The following is a 21,375-nucleotide window of genomic DNA, read 5'->3' as shown; positions in this document are numbered from 1 at the left end:
ACCACCTCCTGAAGGCAAATGATCTGAAATGAGAAGAGCAGGATGAAATGCTCTAAGATATTCCATCTGTTTTAATTTCAGAGAGACACAAGATATTGTGATCTGAGCACTACCAGATGGGAACTCTCTCAAATAAGCTTTTTTTCCTATTAGGAAATGCTGACTTGTTAATATTTAAACCCATCACAAAACCCTACAGTTTTGACAAAAGTTCTCAGATCCAGATTAGAATCACTGGTCATCAGATAAAAGGGATTCCAGAAGCAAGTAATTTGGAAAAGTTGTTTTGAGGCATGCATCTGTGGGTACAAGTTTACACAGCCTGTAAGACCAAGATCCACCAGCACATGTCATTTACTTGAGTTCATCAAAAAGCAAAGGAAGAACTCTAGCCTGTTCATCTTTCTGGACTGGGGCTATTTTTCCATGTCAGGCTTTAGCCTGAGGCTAGCAGATAATGTTTATTTTTGAGCAAAACCTAACACACTGGGGCTGTGACTGGAACTCAACAGAACAATAAAGTGATCATGAGCACTTTTGCATAACTAGTTTCACTTTAAAATACTTCACTTCTCTCATTTCCCTCTTTGACTTCCTCTAAAGTTCACCCACTGACAAAATTTCTTATTTCTGGCAAGTGTCAAAGCGTTTTCCAGGAGAACTTGTTGACATACCAGTTGTGCTCCATTTTAAATTCCTCTGGTTGTTTCAATATAGATGACTCGATCTAGTCCTCTTTCTTTAGCTAATTTTTGCCCCTATGAAAATGCATGACCTGGCTTTCTCTGTTAGAACAAAGGTCACTGAAAGAGACGGGGGAAAATCCAAAAAGAAAAAGAAAAAAAAAAGCACTTCTAAGAAATTAAGCACAAAGAAATTAGCACTAGAGAAATTAGTCACCTTCCAACATTTAACACATACAGCCTCGCCAAGCCAGAAAATGAACAAAATCTTAGAGTACAGGTGAGAAGACAGAAAAGGGATGTTCCTTTCTCTCTTGGTGCTATATTTTCTAACACCATTATGATTCAGTGGTGTAATATTTGCTGGTTAGCAGAATCACTCAGAGTAATAGTCTTGCGTGAATGTGTTGGTAAATCATTCTTAGAAGTTTTATAATTTGCCAGATACAGAGAGGAGACATGTTTCTGCAGTAGAAAGTAGTGTTGAGCATTCCATTCTTGAACAGACCGCAATTATTATTTGTGTGGTGGTTGTTATCTCAGAGGTGGAAGTAGTCATTTTGGTGAAAAAAAATCCCTTTTAAGTCTCAACTTGCCAAAGAAGTCCTCAACCAAAACCAACACTACATGTGAACACTACTAGAAGCACATAGACTCCTGCTATGATGCCATCAGCAACAGTCAGCATTTTCATAACTCTGGTGTCCAGACCATTTGCAGGACACACGAGGTCTAGCATCAATTTAAATGGCACCAGTATTATTCTCCTGTAAAGTATTGCTTAGAAAACCCATGTAAAAAGCATGATGTTTTGACTGAGATATAAACAGAAATTTGAAATTTCAGCAGGTTGTCAAAGTGGCATCAAGAAAACAAGAATTGCCTTTTTATGTGTGGGTGTGCTGAAAGAATCAGGACAAAAAAAAAGGTGGCTCTCAGGAGTTCATCATCTCTTAGTCTAGAGTTATTCCTTTTTGGCCAGCTGAAATAAGTAAAAATGTAAAAATGTCATATTTGGGCTGAACAGCCATGAGTAAGCCTCAGAGAATAGAAAGAGCTAGTACAAAGGAATTGGCCAGATACAACCAGGAATACTTGGATGTAGAAAGTCTTATGAATCTTTGTGGAAGTGGAAAGAAGGGGGCTAAAAGTAAAATAGATATGTAGTCACAGTTTTATGAAATCAGTACAGAAAATGCTCTTCTCCCACTGCCCCAAAAAAGGAATATTGCATACTGGCATACAGATCTCCAGAAGATCTTTATTCACTGAACAGACTTCAAGCACACAACACACATACAACTGCAATCCCACAGTCATACTAGTATTGTAAATCCACAGGACCTAGTATAAACCAGACTACTTAAAAATAAGCCATTACACCCCCGAGACAGTCAAAGGCACACAGCTGCCATGGGAGAGCTCTTGCAAGCAAGCAAGAGTGATCTCATTTCATTCCCATGAATTTGTTTTTTACATGAAATTAGCTTTTGCACACACACATTCAGAACTCTGAAGAGTTTCATATTGATTTCTTGTTTTAAACAAATTTATTATACACTCATATAGTAGAATAGCTACTGTGCTTTTCCAAATTATTGTAAAATCTTTCAGCATCAGCTTTGTTAATCTGTAATATATACTATGCAGATTGTCACGGATAAATCAGACATTAGAATCAAACATTTTACTCACATAAATGTGGCAATTACTGCCATGGAGATAGCAGATATTGTGAAGGAGACAGATGTCAGTCATTACACACACTTCTTTTCACAGAACTGCATTATTGCTTTGTATGCTGCAGACAAGTTTGGCAACACTTCTCAGTCAATGTGGTTTGCCCATGCACAAAAACTGGGGAAAATTTCTTATTGTAGATTATCTCATTATGTAGATTTTTAACATCAGACCAAAAATAACTCCTAGGCTAGAACTGCTATTTCATATGGGAAAGATTTCTCAATACAAATCCAGCACAATTTTCCCTTCTTACTACCCTGGCTTTGTACGTATTTGAGGCAGTAAGCTTGATCCATGCCCAAGCTATGGAGCAGTCCCAAATGATGGAATCAAAACTAACTGTCTCCTCCTGAATTTAAGAAAGGTGCAGAGATCATTTAAGATGAACAACTACCCTAACCTTGATCTAGCTGCACCAAACCACTCCAAGAACTCTCCATCTGCAATTCGTTGTGCTTGTAATGACCATCAAGTCAACATCAAAGTGCTCATCAGTGACTGCAAGTCAATCTTTGACACTTATATCCCAACAGAAATTAACAGCAATGATATTTCAAAAAGCCCAACAATTATTAGAGGAGGGAATAGCAAAATCTAGCTTTTGGCAGTGTAGAAATTAATCCCTCCTACAGCTGCAGGTATATAATTTATCAACATGAAAACATGATGAGGAAATGATTTATTGGTACTCTTCTTCAGAGGTGCAAATTAGAAAAGAGGAGGAAATGACCCAATCAGTGCCACACAAAGAGTCTTTAGCAGATCCAAGTATTGAATATCTTTTCAGCCCTAATGCAGGACTATAAAATTATTTCAGGATAAGAAGCAACATTGTAAAGACTCAAAACATCTCACTGAGTTTTTGAAAACTTTTTCATATCAGAAAAGTTCGTAAGAATCTAGATTATTCTATGTAGAGTTGTTTTGCATTTGATACTCCTAGGATCTAAGATAATACTTGTAGAACAGGTGTTGAAGAGCAGAGATATTTAACTCAGAGGGAGTTATCTATAGGTATGGAACAGAAAAAAGTTGCACCTTTTCACTGAAAAGCCACATTGCAGAGGACCAAAAATGTTACATCACATAACAAAAAGACACCTCACTCCCCCCATTGGTTGTTTTTTGGCTTTCTTTTCTTTTCTTTTCTTTTCTTTTCTTTTCTTTTCTTTTCTTTTCTTTTCTTTTCTTTTCTTTTCTTTTCTTTTCTTTTCTTTTCTTTTCTTTTCTTTTCTTTTCTTTTCTTTTCTTTTCTTTTCTTTTCTTTTTTTTTTCTTTTTTTTTTTTTTTTTTTTTTTCCTTTCCTTTCCTTTCCTTTCCTTTCCTTTCCTTTCCTTTCCTTTCCTTTCCTTTCCTTTCCTTTCCTTTCCTTTCCTTTCCTTTCCTTTCCTTTCCTTTCCTTTCCTTTCCTTTCCTTTCCTTTCCTTTCCTTTCCTTTCCTTTCCTTTCCTTTCCTTTCCTTTCCTTTCCTTTCCTTTCCTTTCCTTTCCTTTCCTTTCCTTTCCTTTCCTTTCCTTTCCTTTTTCTTTTCCTGTATGTAGTCCATGGTAATTCGGGCTTAAATCAGACACCAGCCTTTTTGTTTACTTCTTAATTGGAAAACAAAAATATTACATCACAATTATACAGTAATGCTTTTTTAATTACAAAGTGGTGAAAGGCCTTGTGAAAGACAAAGTGGGAACTTTTTGTCTCTGGCAGCTCCAGTTCTCCACTCAGGGGACTCATATCTTAAGTTCAGATTCCCCACTGTGAGCAAGAGTACAGGACAGGGCATGCTCAAGGAGCACCCACGATATCTTCAAGGCAAAGGTTCACTTTCAGTCACTCCTATCTACAAAACAGCAAAAATCTGTTCACGTGTTATGCAAAATAAGCCATGGGCATCAGTGTCTGGAGATGGGAGTCTGCACACATAGTGTTGTCCCACTAAGACAGCATGCATTAAAGTTATTCAGATGAATATTTAGAATATCTGTCAGGTGGATGAGAAAACTACCAGTGTCTGTCTCTCTGTGAGAAAGTTCAAACTTTTTGCAGTGGAACTCTCCCTGTCTTTCTGAAGCCTGGATGATTTGTCATCACGTCCTGACACACAGGAAGCAGCTTACATGACAGCTTCCACAGCTCTCTCTTTCACTGATGAACAGACACATCTGTAAGCTGCTGGTTAGCTAAGAGGTCAGTGCCTCTGTGTTCCAGATGTGCATTTAGAAACACAGCCCGACCTGCCAGCCCAGGCTTTGTAAGTGTCTGATACAGAGGCTTTTGGAAGCTGTTCACTGTGCTTGTGAAAGCATGAGAAGACAGTGTGGGAACTACTCAGAGACTCAGATTTATTACAACTTGATATCCCCCAGTCAGAGAGTATCCTCCGGAAAACACACATGTTCATCTCTTGCATTCAACAAGGTCTCCTACATAAGTAGAAATTAAGGCAGGGCATCCCAATCTGCTTTCTAACGAAGCCACAATCTTTTTGTGTTACCACAAATGTATCCTATAATTGAATTCCCTGTCGTGATTTCTTAAAAAGTTTATTGTAACACCAAGAAAAAAGCATGGGTCATTAAATTCCACACATTTATTCATAAACCACAAGAACATCTTTCTCTCTTTCTGGGACACAAACTCTGATGTAGGCTAAAGCTACCCTCTAGAAACCACATTCTCTTTTGTCCTCACCAACAACCCTCTACAGAAGCAGAAAAAGGAATATAAGACATAAATGAAGAACACATGTTAAAAAAATAAAAATAAAGAGAGGGAGATCATAACAATCATTCCTATCATCCATCTACTAGTTCAATGAATGACCCAAGATCAACCTCCTGAAATAGCCACACAACAGCACACAAAATGTTCCCCCCACAAAAATGTGCTTGAAATGAAAACATGCGGTGGAAGAGTCATTAAACCTGAATAAACTGACCCAGAGTTCAATAAACAAGCTTTAAGACATTGGTGATAAGAAGTGAAAACATCCAGTACAAACACGAATATCACTGCACAGCAAAATCCCTGAGCTACATCTACAGAGCTCCTCAGCACACAGAAACACAGCAACCATTCTTCCAAATATTTGCTGTTTATTCCCACTTATCTCATGTTCAGGTACAATACACTTATGTCAGAGGGATAGTCTGACACATACATTGAGTATTTGGCATGTTTCTGATTATACAAAGATTTTGGTTACAGATCTACACTGCTGCACTCTAGTCAAGGCCTCTCATTAACTCCTCTTGGCATTAATCAGGGCTGAACATCCTCAATTAGAGACCAAATACAGTGCATTCCCAATTTTTATGTCCTGGGGGATATAAAAGTTTTCATAGCAGCTGCTTTCTAGTAGGTCTAACAGTTGAGATCATACAGCAGTGTGCAGAGATCAGGCTCTGAATGGACACAGCCCCAGAGAGGTATCAAAGCACAGGAACACAAACCAGAGATTAGTGGCAGAACTAAGAGCATTTCCAGGATGACCTGGGTGCTGGAGGTCCCCATTGAGGCTTCTGGTTCTACATTTTTAACCTCTTTCTGGTTTTTTTTTGTCATCCAGTGCTCCTTACTGAGTTATTCTCCTTCATTTTCAGATGGGAAAGAGGTCCTGAAGGATGAGCAAGGTAAGGCTGCAAGAATAAGGGATCTTTCTGCTCCAAAGCACACACATGAGTTGAACAACACAGCAGGCACTTACACCTGCTGCTATTAATCTGCAACCACAAAAATTAGGTGTGGGTGGTTTCGTGCACAGCTCAGCCCATTCTCAAGCAATGTTTCCCATCCATTTAACAAATTGAATTTATTCAATAGGGCTGATAGTCACAGGGAGAGAGGAGGAACATCGGTTCAGACTCTTTGCAGGTTTTTGCAGTGGGGCTGTACCTGTGGCCTAGAAGAGCAAGGGGGAAGAGGACGCAGAATGCCATGCCCTGTACCTCAGACTGCTGCACATTATGGCCTGAGAACAATGGTTATACAGTTTGGCTGTCTTGATGCTTCCTCAAATGATTTGATACAGCAACTTCCCATCAGGCCAAGGCTGTGCAATTGAATTTCATCCTGCTGTACGAAGTGAACCCTGAGGGACCCCTCCAGGGCTGAATTTGAAATCTTTTATTTTTGTAAATCTCAATCTCCCCACAGTGACTGAGGACAATTTCTGCCCCAAAGGACAGAATCCAGTACATATCAAGCTGCGCCACAACATCAAGACATTTTGAGAAGCAGACCTCTTCACTGACATGATGGTGATTGTCATGGGAAGAGTCTCACAGGGAGATGACAGGGGACAGCACCTTTTTCTGCAGGACCACCAGTTTCCTAATCCACCTGCACAGCACCTAGATATTACTCCTGTGTTAGTCTAAATGTGATTTGACTGGGTTTGAGTAGCTCAATGTCCCATTCAACATATGCCTTTCCAGAGGCCAAGACAGAAGCAAACACCATCTTAGGAGTGTTCCTGTTACATCTGTTACAGAGCTTCCACACTAAGGGTCTCCACGCTCTCCCACTGCTTTTCCCTTTAGTTCTGAGGATCTTTAAAGCTTCCATTTCCTGATTTATGTCTCACTGGAGCAGCTGCTCTGCGGCTGCCTCCTGGCAGAGCACATGATGGGCTGTGTGCCTGGCGGAGCCCAGCCCAGTATCAGCGGCCACCCCTCTCCAGTCTCGCTTCCTGATACCTCACAACGTGAAGTCCTGTGACTTAAGGCTTTTTTCTTCCTTCTCCTCCCTCCAGGTGCCTATTTTTGCGTTGTGTTTTATTGCTTTCCTGAGTTCTACCCCCCAGCACCAGTTGTCCTATACATTAAGAAAGCCAGGAGTACTGCATTTCCTGTAAAAAACAGGAGAGCCCTTAGCTCTCCCCCTGCTCCGTAGCTGATCAACAACAACCTTGAAGAGATCAGGATGCATGTTTTTCTCCTCTTTCTTGCAGTAACAGCACCACCTTTTGGTTCCCAGCGCAATGCTGTGATTTCAGGTCAGCAGCACAGCGATGCCTCTGCAGAACGCTGACGTATCCCCCCAAAAAACCTTGTGCACCTTAACTGTGCTCAGATTTCATCTGCAGTAACCGTTGCCTGGGGAAGAGAGGATACCACAAACCACTGGAGTGAGGAGTCATCCCCTCATCCAAACACACACCACCTGAGTACTACTTCTCCTAACTCAATGTCTTTCAGATAAGATAACTGGGTAGCAAGGATTTCAGTCTCCACCCAGCTCTGACCTCAACAAAGCAGGTGGTAGTACGGCTCACAGCACACAGACCTTTTCAGCTCTGAACATGGATAAACATACCAATCCTTTACCCTTTCCAAACATGAAGTAATCAAATGCAAAGGAGCAGTTCTTATAAACCCAACTCTTGGAAACAATCAAGACATGCCTGTCTGGGGCTGGTGGTGCATTTTAGAGAGGAAGAAATACTGGGAAGTTTGTGGGGGCAAGGCAGTAAGAATCTGACCTGCTAGAGGGGAAATGACAACACATATGCATTTAAAGTAAAGGCACAAATTCAATGTTCAGTCAGTGCTCATCCTGAAACCCTGGGTGTTCACCTCCTTTAGTGGTGACATCAGTCCTACAGCAACAACACAAAAACTGCCATGGTTTGAAGTAACTGCTCTAACACAGTCTTCAGTCACCCACCAAATTCCCCTTTCCCTTCCAGCTCTGATAAATCAATCTGACTTTATTGAATCCCTCCAGCTGGGCTCTGATCCTCCTGTTTGCCTTCAGGGCTAGCAACAGCAGCAGAGGTGAGGCTCTCCTAATCAGGGCTAAAGCAGAACAGATGCACCTCTTTAACGGTGTAAATTCAAACCAGTTCCAGAAAGGAAAGTGTTTTGCTCAGAATTCAGCAGAATCTGCTTTATTTCAGGGATTAACCTTTCCTTTACACTCTCTTGTAAATCCCACCCCACAGCCCCAGTGCCTGTGACACCAGAACTAAACCACTTAAAGATCAATAAATAAATGCACCTGCAGCTGTCTGATGATGCAGAGCAGGTTACTGCTGTCCCTGAACTCTGAGATGAAAAACAATTATAGGTTGATTCATGTTTTCTTGGACTATGACTGTGTGTCTTGAGCTCTGCAGTGGTAGAAAGGGAAGTGGTCAGTCATATTTAAAGATATACTCACAACTATCTACATTCTGATTCATTATGTGCTCCAGTATCTTTGAATTACATTTAGTATTTTTAAATCAAATTAATATTCATTTGCGAGACTTTTCAAAATCAAAGCATAACTATCCAGTAACTTTCCTTAGCTACTTCTCATTAGAATTCTAATCTCAATTAGAATTGATGATTCTAATATGCATTATTTCGTGTTACTTTTCTCTGATTAAGCTGCAGATCCCGATTCCACAGGAGTAACATTAAAGATAAAGCACCAGGGAATGCAGACACCATCATAAACTTGATGTGTCTATTGCCTGGGCTCAAATGCTATCAGTCTCAACAAAATTGGTATAAATGTAGATAAAAAGTCTTGTCCACTTTTATCTTTCCCAATTAATCTGTTCCAATGCATCTCTCAATGGTTTTTCAGGGTCATAGTTTGGCTAATCAACAGCCATCTTTGGAATAAAAACTTGGCTGAAATGAGTATGTTAGCCTTCCTATGAGTATATCTAATCTGAATCCAAATGAAAAGTAAATATTCAAAGTCTGGAACAATGTTTGTCTGTTAAACCAACCTAGATGACCACAACATAGGAAGGAAATAGCAAAGAGTTCAGGTATACACAATAAAGTTGGCACAGCTTTTATCATGGTCTCTCCCACCTACATAGCTGTACCTGGACAGGAAATTTCTAAATATCCTGCATTGCTAAAACAGCAGCTCCTGAAGAAAAACCAGAACTTTTGCAAAGGCCATTTCTAATTGTTGTCAAAAGTTTTCCTTTTGCTTCACTTACATCCTGATCCCAAACTCCTTGAGCTTATAGAAAGACTCGCATTTGCTACTTTAGGCTTTCATATGGATGCAAGTCCTATTTTTCTAATGGGACTGCTATTAAAAAAAAGGGGAGAGCAAATCAATGTGTCCTTTGTTTAGCACCTAATGAAGGATTTGAGTCTTGATCATAGAATCACAGAATGGTTGAAAGGGACCTCAAAGATCATCTGGTTCCAACCACACTGCTATGGACAGGGACAACTTTCAGCAGACCAGGCTGCTCAGACGCCCATCCAACTTGGCCCCAGGGATGGGGCATCCACAGCTTCTCTGACAAACATAATCTGTGTTGGACTTCAGAGGGCTGGTCTTGTTCTGGGACAGGGGAGGTTCTTAGTAAGTTTTGATCTTATTACAGTACAATCAGAAAGTACCTGAGAGTGTATTTTGCACACAAACCCAGCAGGATTTCAAGATTTTTCTGCTGATAACTCGTTTTTGCCAGCAACCAGCAGCCTGAAAACTTATGCTCACTGGCCTCTTGGTTGCTCCAGCTGGAGCTGGCAGAGACCATCCAGCTCCAAAGCAGTTGAATTTATTTTATTATCTTAGTGAACAGAGTTCACTTAAAACAGCTCTGAAATACTGATTGTTCCAATTCATCCACAGCAGAAGTGAGACTAATAAACCAACTCACTTAAATGCCCTGGAGGTACCTTTGATAAGATACCTACTGCCACAGTCATCAGTAGCTTGTTTTCAGCCTGCAGTGGGAAGTACAACATGATCATGGGAAGGGAAAGCCATCCCTGAATGAAAACAGAAAACCAACAAGGCTGATAAGGAAACCAGCAAGGAAATGGTAATACCTAAGCTAACTATCCATTAGGAGCAAACAACTCTCCTAGCAATAAGAAGTGCAAATTTACATTGTTCTTTAATTTTATATCCCGCTGCTGTTTAAGCAGAGGGAAGAAAATTAAGATCTTCCCATAAGAAACTGGAAATGTCAATCTCCCATGAAGAAACTGACTTACTGTGAATGTTGGCAGTGGTCTCTCTGACCCCTGCCTTGCATGACTTGTGCTGGTGAAGCTGCTGGGGGCTTGGACACCACCAGCAGAAATACAGCAAATAAATAAAAGCCAGGCATATTCTGACACAAGATCTGTAATTTTTTATTAACTGAGAGCCCCCTTTGATTTCCCTGAAAAGCCCATCCAAATCCTCCTGTTTCAGACCAGCTCACACACAGCAGAGGGAGCCAAGTTACTAGAAAATATCTCATGGCTGAGAAATGGGGTATATACCATGGTCTGTTCACAGGCCTAAATCTCAAATTATTCACTATAGAAATTCCAGTGTGGTGAGATCTTCACTTCCAACCCAAACACCCCCTGGATACACAGCTGGCAATCAGCAGTGCATACGCAGTGCTTCTGACTGCATCTCTCTGATTCTTCCATTTTTCCAGGCATTATTTTATTTTTAGGATTTTTTATTTTTTATTTTTCAGATTTTCTTTTTTAAGGATTTTTTCCTTTCGTCAACATGTTTTGTTCTATGGGTTATATAAAGTACTGGGTATATAAATCCCAGTACTTTAAGGCATTGCAGCAACATTAAAAACTTTTCCTTTCTGTGGTCACTCTAATCCAGCTCCAGACTCCCTTTATCTGGCAGCCAGCCATGGAACCCTCCTGTGAATCTGTCCTCATGTGGTGCTGACCTTGACCCTATCCTAGCCTTGGTCACACCTCTCAGACATGGGAATACCACATCATAAACCCACAATCACTGGTACTCATGGGGCAGGATGATTTGTGGAACAGCCTTATTACCACTACACTGTGTTGCAAAAAACTTCTGGATAATCTTACAGCACTGAAAAGCAATGATATGGCAGATTTAATTAAAAGACAGGCAACTATAAAGGAGTAGACTGGGGGGGGTGGGGGAGGAAGAATCCCCTAAAAAAATTTTCGTCATCTGTCTCAGATGGCCAAGCCAGTTCCCCAGAGAATCATCCTTTCCTTGACCCTACACAGTACTTTCTAAAAAAGCCAAGTTCTCCTAAATAGTGAATATGCCTTCAGTTTCCACCTAAGAGCCCCGTGAGAACTATGAAAACACAGAAGGTATAACCCTCTTCTGTCAGCACCCCCTCTAACACCAGCAAATCCACTGCTGTTCACTAAGTGAGCAGTCATTCCTTTCTGAGCCTGGCTGAATGTCCCCACCAGGAGTCGGTTGTAAAGACCAAAAAGAGGCCTTAAACCCAACAACTCAATCTGAAGAGCCACATGTTGTATCAAAGGCAGTGGCATCTTGCACACCCTGCATAGCCCAAGTGGTGTTGGCCTTGACATATCCACCTGTATAAAGACCTTCAGCCCAAAGGCCACCTACAGCAGGACAGCACCTTTGTGCCTTGTTAGTTTGGGCCCCAGAACCAACACCTGTCAGGGTAAAAAATTAACATTTATGTCACATCAAGTTGCTTTTGTATCAGAATAGTTAGGGATGATGAACTTTTGCCTGTATGAAAATAGACATCTTGCCTTTTCGAGCTCTACCTCTTAAATTTTAATCCACAGAATCACAGAATATTAGAAAAGTTTGGATTGAAAGGAAACTTTAAAGGTTATGAGCAGAGCCATCTTCAACTCCATCAGGTGGGGCAAAACCCCATGAACCTGACCTTGAGTGTTTACAGGGATGGGACATTTACCAACTCTCTCAGCAGCTTGTTCTATCTGGTGTTTCACTACCCTCATTATAAAACTTTTCTTCCTTTTAACTATCTGAATCTACTCTCTTTTAGTTTAAAACCATTACCTCTTGTCCTATTACAACAGGTCCTAATAAAAAAATCTGTTCCTGTCTTTTTAATTAAATATTAATAATTGAAAGTCCACAATAAGGTCTCCCCAGAGCCTTCTCTTTCCCAGGCTGAAAAACCCCAGCTCTCTCAGTCACAGCAGAAGTGCTCCATCCCTATGATCACCTTGGTGCCTCCTCTGCGCTGACTCCAGCAGGTCCCTGTCCCTCCTGTACTGGGAGCCCAGGGCTGGGTGCAGTGCTCCAGGTGGGTCTCAGCAGAGCAGAGCAGAGGGGCAGAATCCCCTCCCTGCCCTGCTGCCCACGGGGCTCTGGATGCAGCCCAGGACACGTTTGGCTCTCTGGGCTGTGAGTGCCATGGCTGGGCCATGTGCAGCCTCTCACCCACAGCACCCCCAAGCCCTTCTGGGCAGGGCTGCTCTGGGGCTGGTCATGCCCAGCCTGTGCTGATGCTTGGGATTGCCCTAACCCAGGTGCAGCCTCAGCACTTCACCTTCAAGCTCATGATTTTTCTCAGGGACCTCTCCATGAGAGGTTGTCTGGGTCCCTCTGGATGGCATCCTGCTCTTCACGTGTGTCAAACCACCTCAGCTTGGTGTCATCTGCAAACTTGGTGAGGGTGCGCTTGATCACACTGACTTTTCACTGATGAGTAGTCCTGTCCTAGTACAGACCCCTGAGGGTGATGAGGGACCACCTGTCACTGACCTCCATCTGGACATTAAGCCATGGACCAAAACACTCTGGATGCAATCATCCAGCCAATTTCTTGTCCAGCAAATAGTCCATCCATCAAATTCATATCTTTCAAATTTAAAGACAAGGATGTTGTTGGGGACCATGTCAAAGGCTTCACAGAAGTCTAGACAAATGAAATCTGCAACCCTTGTCCACTGATGTGGTCACTCTGTCATAGAAGGCCAGTGGGTTTGTCAAGTCAGACTTGCCCTTGATGAAACCTTGCTGGTTGTTTCAAATCATCTCTTTGTCCTCCACGTGCCTTAGCAAAGCTTCAGGGAGGATCTGTTCCATGATATTCCCAGACAGAGGGGTGAGGCTGACAGGGTGGTAGTTACCAAGTTGATCCTTTCTACCCTTTTTAAAATGCTTGCCATAAAGGTGTAATTAGGAGTTTTAAACAATAAGGAGTTTTAATAATTCTTCAGCTCTAAAACACAATTCAAGTACTAAACAATATGGTCTTGATGCAGCAGGGAAGAAACCACAGGACTTCCACAATTTATGGTCAAGGGAACTGAATCACAGAAACAGTGCAATATTTTCCTGAGAAATGTTAGCTTGCCCTTAGATGTCCTGAGTTTGACCTCACTTTGTTATAAATATAACAATGTCCCACAACTCTATTAGAGAACAGAACTTGGGCTCTCAAGTCCCCAAAGTAGCGCAGTCATTGCAGTAATTTGCTTTAAAAGACCTGTTCCCAGATTTGTACATCTGCTGTAGATGGTACCCAGATGTGTCCAGTAGGTGTCATTCCTGTCTACCCTTGCTTGCTTTACTAAAGGTTAATGGCAGTCTGAGGTATCATTGCTTTCCTGTTTTGGAGAGAAAACTATGGCATGTGCAGAAATGATGTGTTTGACCTCCAGGCTGAACAAGAATGCTCAGAATTAGTTTGATGCCTGATTACTTCTGGATTGAACTAAAACCTGGGCAGGCAGGTCCATGTTTTGCTTGAAGTCCAGTTCTGCAGGGTTTGGCATTTTGAAATAACTGTGATCCTGTCCTTTCCATTTCTACATATCTTCAGCCATGGTAAGCCACAGCAAACCCTCTTGGTACCTTTCCCTGCACTGCTGGGATATGAGATGCACAGACCATCTACAGGAATTTCTGGTGAAAAATGTCTTACCTCTTTCCCTCGCTACAAAGAAAACCATAAAGCACAGAAAGATAAACTTGTGCACAGGGAAGTTAGGCCATGGCTGCCAGGAATTGAAGTGAACCAGCCAAAAATGGTTTCCTGTCTGGCAGATATGCCATTTCTGTATTGCACAAACACCTGGAACAGGACATCAAGCACCAATCTCTATCATCACCCAGCATCAGGTCAACAGCCTTGACATGCAAAATCTGGCATGGCTCACTGAGGGAAAGCATAAGACATTTTACTAATTTCATAATTTTTTAACTTCTATTAATTGTTCCCTTTGTCCACATTCAGGAAACTTCCATCCCACAGGACAGCGAGTTAAGGAAACACATGCTTCCCCAGGGACAGTTTAGAGCCAAGTCTGGCACTGGCTGCCATTGAAACCTAGACTGGGGGTCTCAGCACTGGCTGGAGATGCTGGAGCTCCAGGCAGACATGAGTCTACCTTTGCCCTTTTGGCTGACCCGATGGTAACCTCTGCCAGAGGGACACAGCAGCCATTGCTGCTCCCTGATCCCAAGGGATAACACACACAGACATGTGGGAATCAACACCCATGTGCAGGAGAACTCCTTGCTGCCTCCCACGAGGCTCGCAGATGGCGTGAAGCCCAGACACGAGATTAAATCGGCAGCAGCCGCAGAGCTGCAGCTGTGTGGGGCCAGGAGAGCTGAACCCATCTGCTTCTTGTGGGCGGCTGGGCCAGAGCTGGGGCTGGCAGCTGGGGCTGCCACAGGGACTGCGGCAACACACAGGTGCCAGGCATGTTCCCCCTCTCAGTCCCTGGCCTGCTTGGAACACCACAGCTGTGAAAACTTCACCCTGATGCTGTGAATTACTTAAGTGAGGCCAAATGACCCCCTCAAAAAAGGCCATTTTGGGTCTACTGTCCTTTCTGGTGAAGTCAGAAAATTCGTCCCTGTGTAAGCTGCAAACTTATGTACAACCATACATCTGAAATTTCCACTCAGGCACCTTCATGATGTTGAAGAAGAACTTGCAGCAGTGTTGCTTTCATGCAGAACGAAGCCAGTTGTCTCCAGCTCTCCACAGCTGTCCCTAGCTTCTCTACAAAGGTATGGCATCAAAAGCAAAAATTTCATTTGTTATTCTTCAATAATTGAAATTATTTCTCTTACTAAAGAATATCTGACTAAAATTAATGCCCTCTTCCATGAGCCCACACTAGCCATGAGCCATCATTTTAGGGTAGGAAACAGGGAAGCAGCCAGAAAATGTAATTTTGATAGACTTAAGCAGTTTCTCTGGTGAAGAAGTATCCCTAAATACAAAATTCTACTCTAAAATCAGTTTTTGAAATTCAAACAATTAAAGGCTGCTGTTGCTCCTTTCTTCTCTTGCAGAGATAAAATGCAGCTGTTTGCAAACTGCTGACTGGAATTTTTCTTTGCCTGTCTAACAGGGTGTTGCGCCTTCCTCCAAAATAAAGGAATTTGCACTTCAGTGTGAGTTTCAAAAATGTAATATCAAATTATCCATCAGGAAATACTTCTGTGAAGGGGTGAGCTGAATCTGAAGACCTCACACAGTCACACTGGAACTCAGTTTTCTAAGGTGGGATCCAGCCCCTCAAGTCATGTTGCTCAGACTCCAAGAAATGTGCTAAGCTTCTGAAGGAACCTGCTGCTTTCTCATAACTGGCTTGGAGCCCCTTCTTTCAGAGCACTTTTTTTCTCAGTAGCTGCCATTAAGTAAAAGCCTGGGTCCTGAGGCAGGCAAAACTCACCTACAGTTGATCATTGCTTTTTCAGCCCACCAGCAATGATAAAGCAAGATAAAAGACATCTCAGAGGTCCAGGCAAAGGACAGTGGCTCTTTTCAGCAACTTGTTCAGTCACACACACTCCTGACAGCAAAAGCCTTCGTAATCGGACTGCAGTGATCTTTGATTATAGCACACAATAACTATGGAAAGGAACTGCTCAGCCCACTGTACCCAGAGGGATCTCTTAGTAGCTGGTCAGAGAAAACAGATTTATCACCAGTCAGACAGGGCTGAACTACAAGGTGAAGAAAACCTCAGACATCAGCAATCACATTTAATTCAAAAAGATACCTACTATGGGAAGGCTTCAAGGTGAGAGCTGAGGTTTTTCACAAAGTTATAAATAGAAAAGATTTATGTACTAGGCTTTGGGGACCTTTCAAGATATGTATTTACAGAAGCATGATATAACCAGGGTGACCCATTTCACTGTGCTTTAAAGCAGGGACTTATCAGGATTAAGCCTTTCAACCAGCAAGTAATATCTGAAAACTCATCACAGAGTCCAAGAATTTCAATATTAATTTTCACCCAGACTTGAAAGAGTGTGTGCTTTTTGTTGTTGTTGTTGTCGTTGTTGTTGCTTTTGAATCAGTAACTTAGGGTTTGGTTTGTAAAATGAGGGCAAGTGGATACACAACTCAAGCAAAGCTGGAAAAAATACATGAATTTTACCAGGCTGAGGGATGCTTCAGGGGATGACTCACAGCTCTGCTGGGTGACTCCTGGCTGGCAGAATTTATTATTCCACTCATGTGGAATAATAAATTAACCCCCTGCTGAAATGATGCAATATCTGTTTTCTAGGTTTTACAGATTCCCTCTGAATTGTCTACTGCAAAGCCTTCATTTTCACAGGATTTTTGTAATGCTTGGGGTTTTGTTTCCATTATTTTTCCTTTCTGCAGAATAGGTCTGTGTCTCCATTCCAAGAACACAGAACAGCCCTTTGCTGGGAACTAGCCTGGGAAAATCTTTGGTAACAGCTTCTTGCTGTTGCACTGAGCGCTGTGCATCTCCTACAGGTTTTGCTTTACCAGCTGTAAGAGAGTAAGAGACCATTCAGGTTTTCATGTTTCTGTTACTGCTTCCATGGGCATTAACCCCCACACATGAAAACACTTTTATCCTTTACCATTTTAGCCCACACTTTTATCCTTTACCATCTCTTGTGCTTATCCTTTTCACTCATTGTTTTTTCCCCCTTCATCCTGAAGCAGCTTGAAAGGCTCTGCTAAATTCTAAACTTTCTTGACCACCGCCCTACCCTACCTGCACCCTTCTTCGTGGCATCTTTCACTCCTAAGTGCCCAGGAAACCTACGCAGGCAGCATAACAATGGAGGTGCTACATGGCATATTCACGGTTTCTCAGGACTGAATGGAAAAACAACCTCAGTAAGCACCCATTCTCCATCGATTTTGAATGGTGGAAAGGCATTTTGAGGGACTATGTTCAAGTTAAATAGAGACCACTTGTCTCCCTTCCTTCATCTGGAAACTGTATAAAGGTGTCTAAACAAAGGCTGTTTGGAAACTTGTTGCACCAACATCACTGCATCAGCATTTGTCTATGCAAAGTCTGCTCACGTTCCTCTGAAAATCAAGCTGTTTTCTGCCTCCTGTTAATTTCCCTTTTTTAAAATAAGTGCTTTTATGTAAGCGTGACTGAAAATTATTATGGTCTAGCTAGTACAAGGAAGGAAACTGATTAAATTAGTTTTACCATGCAGAGGCCAAAACACAGAATTTTAAAGCCTTTTTCAAAGTGCTCCTTACTTACAGTGTCTTTGCTGCCCTGTTGAACAGGTTGTTCACAGTCATGAGGGTATCTTCCTCAAACATGGGGTCAAATATGGACCATGAGTCATTTCAGGTCCTCTTTGAGTAAACCTGAATATCAGGCTGAAAAGTTATAAATAGAAAAGATTTATAGGCCACCTCAGTGAGTAAATTATTGAAATTTTGCCAAAAGCTGTCATCTGCAGCTCCCCCATCCTGGGCCACAGTGCAAACATTTTTTGCAGATATCTGAGCAGTCCTACAACGCAAAATTATGAGGTTTTAAAAGGTAGTATACAAATATGTCATCTCCCAAAAGAAGAAAACAAAGAGAAAGGGAGAAAAACAAAGAAAAAAGTAAGGAAGAGAGAAAGGAGGAAAAAAATGAAGAACAGAAGGAATCAAACTGGCTCTGTAGCGAAGTCTATTGCTCATGAAACTGCAACACAGAGAGCTGCAACACCACTGAGAGTTCTGTGATTATTTCACTTTCCTGCGGGTGGTGGCAGAAGCCACCGCAGAGGGGAATCCACTTCTGTGAGCAAGCAGCAATGTTTATCACCCCACCCCTCCGGGCATGCACACACACACACACACACACACACACACACACAAACACATGCACGGTGGGATCTCTCAGTGCAACTTCACTCCAGTGCCTGTTATCCCAGAAATTCGGATGGGGATTCGAGGGATCTGCAAGCCAGCAGCAGAGGAGGAAGAGATGTTGCAAGTGGGCCAAATTACTGTGGTCATGCAGGTGGCCCACTGGAGCAGCTCTTTGAGGATATGCAGCCCTATTTTAAGACCAGGGAGAGCACTGGGGGAAAGAGTGGTAATTAAATGATGCAAGTGTTAAACTGGGTAATTGGGTTTGTTACGCTGAGGCAGCAAAGGAGAAGATGATTTATCCCATTCCCTGCTCATGCATTCTTGTCACAATGCCATGAGCCTGGCTCAGTTACCAGCTCTGTGGGCCAAAGATAAGAACTTAGGGAAAGGGTACAATTAGTTATCTGATGATTATGTCCTTCTCTGGGGTGGCCTCTCCTTCAATTTTTGTCTTCTGCACCAATATCTTGAAAAAACGCAAAAACTCCCATATATATTTTGTAACATAAATGCCAAAGGAATAAAAGAATGAGAAAATATTACCTGTTGGGGATTTCCACTGACTGGCTGTGGTTAGGCTAAAGCTCCATGACACAATGGAGAGTAGAAAGTATCAACATTAAACAAAGACTAATCTTCCAGCATACCATCTACAAATTTAGTAATGAGCAGAGCTTCTGACCCCACACAACAAGAAGTGGCTACTCCTCTGGTGTCTGTAGGAGGGAGAGAGGCAAATATAATTATTCTCATAAGGAGTCCTTGGAGGTATTTTCTGCTTTCCCTTTTCCCCCACTAGGTTTTACATTTTAAGACTCTCTGAGAACACAATTTAATGGTCTTAATTGAGTGCAGCTTTCCCCACGGTCTTGTTCATATAGTTGCTTCATCAACTGTAAATGTGTAAAGATTGTCCTCCCTCTAAAACTTTAAATTTATTCTTTTAAAATGGTCCCTTTTCCCCATCACTAAAATTGTCTTCAGCTAGTCTACAGACAGAAGTAAAAATTCCTGATAATTCAGTGCTAAACAATCAGAGAAATACTATAAAAGGGGATTGTGGGGAGGCCTCTCACCCTTTTCTCTCTACCAGAGATTACTGAAGTGTGAAAACATAAATTAAGGTTAAAGCAAAGAGAAATGAATATAGATTTTTATTGTGTTGGATACTGGCTGAAGCATGTTTTAAACATGTAGTTTAAAGTTGTTCCATTTCCTCTGTTTCAGTAAATATAAGATCTGTATAGTCCATAATTACATAGATAAGTTTTGATGACTGCTTTCCTCCTTTGCAAAACAGTTTTTCTCAGTTTTATTCTTAAAGAGGCCCTCCCATCAGCTGATTTTCCATGCCAATGGACATAAATGAAACAGGCTAGCCAAACATCCTCAGAGACAGAGCAGGTTTGGCCTAGGTTTATTTTTGTGAACATGTCTCATCATTCCTGGATTTCTGAAAGTTTACTATAGTTATCCAGCTCACGTGTCTTGCAAATGATGTAAATCACAAATGAGTAATACTGGCAAAGCTAGAGAAAAACAATTAAGTGATAAATCAGAGCTAGGGTAACCAGGTTGCAGCTTGCTAACTCCTGTGCAGAATTTAGTCACACAGCCAAACAGTAGAAGTCAAAAGTGCAAACAAGTCAAAAGTGCAAACAGGTTCAGAAGAAAACTTCCTCTTGTAGGATTCAATATTATTATATTTATTTAATAGGTAGCTCTTAAATGTATTATCTGAATAAAGGAGTCCCTACTTTCCTAAATTACAAGAAACAGGTAGAATAAAATAAGAGAAATATTGCTTCATGTCCATTTTGCTTTCAGTGGTCCAAACATCTTCTTTCTAAGATGTTCCATAGCCCCCACTACCAGCATGTTTGAGCTGCCCCTGCCTGGCAATGCTTAATGTGCTGTGCTGATTCTCTCTCAAGCCTACAGCATGTGCTTAAATACTTTGCAACCACAGGAAAATGTACTGACCCAACTATCCCAGAGAACACAGTGACTTCGACCCTCCACACCAGTAACATAATTGTCAAATACTTCTCGACTTACATTAAGAATTTTCTTCCATCACATTTCACAGAATGGGTCAGGTTGGAAAGGACACACAGGCCGATGGGGTCCAACTTCCCTGCTCAAGCAGGGCCATTCTAGGACACACTGCCAAGGATTGCATCCAGAGGGTTCTTCAATACCTCCAGTGAGGGAAACTCCACAGCCTCTCTGGGTATCTGTTCCAAAGTGCTGTAACCCGCACAGTGGTTCTTCCTCATGTTTAGGTGGAACTTCCCATGCCTCAGTTCCTGCCCATTTTCTCTTGTCCTTTTGCTCAGCACCTGAGCAGAGCCTGGTCCCTGCTCTGACCCCTCCCTGCAGACACCGACAGACATTAAGGAGGTCCCCTCACATTCATCTCTTTAGAGGGTGAACATGCCCAGCCCTCTCAGCCTTTCCTCATAAGAGAGATGCTCCAGTCCCTTGATCACCTTTGTAGCTCTCTGCTGGACCCACTCCAGGAGCTCCATGGGATTTTACTGAGGAGCCCAGAACTGGGCACAGCTCTCCAGACGAGGCCTCACCTGGGCTGAGCAGAGGGGCAGCATCTCCTCCCTTGGCCTGCTGCCAATGCTCTTCCCAGTGCACCCCAGGACACCTTTGGCCCTCCCGGCCTCAAGGGCACTGCTGGCTCATGGACAGCTTGTTGTCCACCAGGAGCCCCAGGTCCCTGTCCTTCTGTTTTCCAGCAGGTTGGGCCCAGCCTGTACCAGTGCCAGAGGTTGTTCCTCCCCAGGTGCAGGACACTGCGCTTGCCCTTGTTGAACTTCAGACAATTCCTCTCTGCCCATCTCTCCAGCCTGTCCAGGTCCCTCTGAAGGGCTGCAGAGCCCTCTGGGGTGTCGGCCACTCCTCAGCTTTGTGTCATCAGTGAACACCCTGAGGAGGCCTCTGCCCCTTCCTCCAAGTCGCTGAGGAGTAAAGTAAACAATACTGGGCCCAGTACTGAGCCTTGTGTGACACCACTAGTGACAGGCCTCCAGCTGGACCCTGTGCCACTGATTATGACCCTTTGAGATCTGCCACTCAGCCAGTTCTCAGTCTGTGTCACTG

This window comes from Camarhynchus parvulus, chromosome Z (genome assembly GCF_901933205.1).
Source record: "Camarhynchus parvulus chromosome Z, STF_HiC, whole genome shotgun sequence".
In the NCBI taxonomy this organism is placed as follows: Eukaryota; Metazoa; Chordata; class Aves; order Passeriformes; family Thraupidae; genus Camarhynchus; species Camarhynchus parvulus.
Note: the sequence above shows the minus strand (reverse complement) of the source record.